Source organism: Felis catus, chromosome C2 (assembly GCF_018350175.1).
Source record: "Felis catus isolate Fca126 chromosome C2, F.catus_Fca126_mat1.0, whole genome shotgun sequence".
In the NCBI taxonomy this organism is placed as follows: Eukaryota; Metazoa; Chordata; class Mammalia; order Carnivora; family Felidae; genus Felis; species Felis catus.
This window is the reverse complement of record NC_058376.1, coordinates 125,608,840-125,610,317: the sequence shown is the minus strand read 5'-3', so window position 1 is coordinate 125,610,317 and position 1,478 is coordinate 125,608,840. Positions and strand designations below refer to the sequence as shown.

The window sequence follows — 1,478 nt, the reverse complement described above, 5'->3', positions numbered from 1 at the left end:
TGTCCTCACTATTACTGGAGATAGTGTGCTAAGAGATAGTTGATGGAGGTGAAATGTGACTAACATAAGGAGCAGTCACCCTGTTGTATGGAAATGAATGAATGAATGAAGTTGTTTCTAGATATATCACCAGAGAAGGATGTATTCCTGATCTCATGAAGGATAATCATATACACATTTCATAATATTTTGTATTTTGAAAACAGGTTATATTTGTACAGCAGTGTTGGCAAAGTTGGGGCTCCTGATGTGAAATATAATCTATTGTGAACTCTAAATATCTATTAACTACCTAATTAATGCATTTAGTGAATTAATTATCAAACATTTGTTAAGGGCCTACTAGTGTACTAGATACTCTGATAGGTGTTTATCATAGAACCATTGTCTTTAATTAAGTCAGACTATCTTACCTGAAACATACAGATGTTTAGCCTTTAAATGAAAATAAGTACCAAGAGTGCTCACTTCGGCAGCACATATACTAAAATTGGAACGATACAGAGAAGATTAGCATGGCCCCTGTGCAAGGATGACACGCAAATTCGTGAAGCTTCCATGTTTTAAAAAAGAAAAAGAAAGTAAGTACCAAGAAATTGGTGATTGCTCTTCATTCCCATGAATAATTGGGTGATACTTAGTTTTGACCTGTAGTTATGATTCTGTTTAAACACAAACTGGAACTGGTTGAATTTGGGACAGATGGTGAAGTCTTACATCTTGCCTAATTTGGGGGGTACCTCTTAAAGGGGGTGAAGGCTTGACCATAGCATTTAGCTGGCTTCAGGGGAAGAAGAGCAGTCTCAGCTGTGGGACTATGTCCTGTGCCTGGCATCCTGGCATCTCCTTAGAGCCCTTGACACATACACATTTATCATCCATCTGAGGAAGGGTGGGACTTGTGACACCCTGAAGTCAAGAGCTTAAATAAAAGTACAATTGACAGTGATGAAATTAGGGCCAGGGAAAGAACTTATCATTAACTAGTCATTAATTAATGAACTTATTAATTAAACAATAATTCATTTCACTTTGTAATAGTTACTTTAAAATCGTTTTAAACAGCTTTCAGATACTTGGTGAGATGACCCAACTAAGCTTAGGGAATATGAGTAGAATTTTTAAAGTGGCATTTTAGTATCCAATTCAAATTAATGAAAACTTCAGTTACTAAAGGATATTACCATCACTTCATAGTGGAGACCAGAAATTTTGTTGTATAAGAAAATCTCTATAACAGATTGAGTCAGTTAGAAAGGTATTTAGTTGCAAGTGAAAGAAAGTCAGACTTACAGTGATTTTAATAAATGGGATTTAAAAAATATATTTACATTTAACATAAATAGATGTCTCAGATGCCCAGAGATGGGTAGCTGATGGTTTTACTTCAATGTTTCAGTGAAAAAAAGACCTGGTGCTTGTATTTCAATTTAGTTTTCCCCTGGTTGCAATATGGCTTCACTAAGCCAGAACCTAGA

The 1,478-nt window shown here is 35.4% G+C and overlaps 1 non-coding gene across 1 annotated transcript; it reads left to right on the top strand.

Annotated features, from left to right (window-relative positions):
• The first annotated feature begins 460 nt into the window (after positions 1–460).
• LOC111556505 lies at positions 461–567 on the top strand. The gene has a single exon (XR_002735955.1). It is a non-coding gene; the product is annotated as a U6 spliceosomal RNA (small nuclear RNA).
• The last annotated feature ends 911 nt before the right edge of the window (positions 568–1,478 follow it).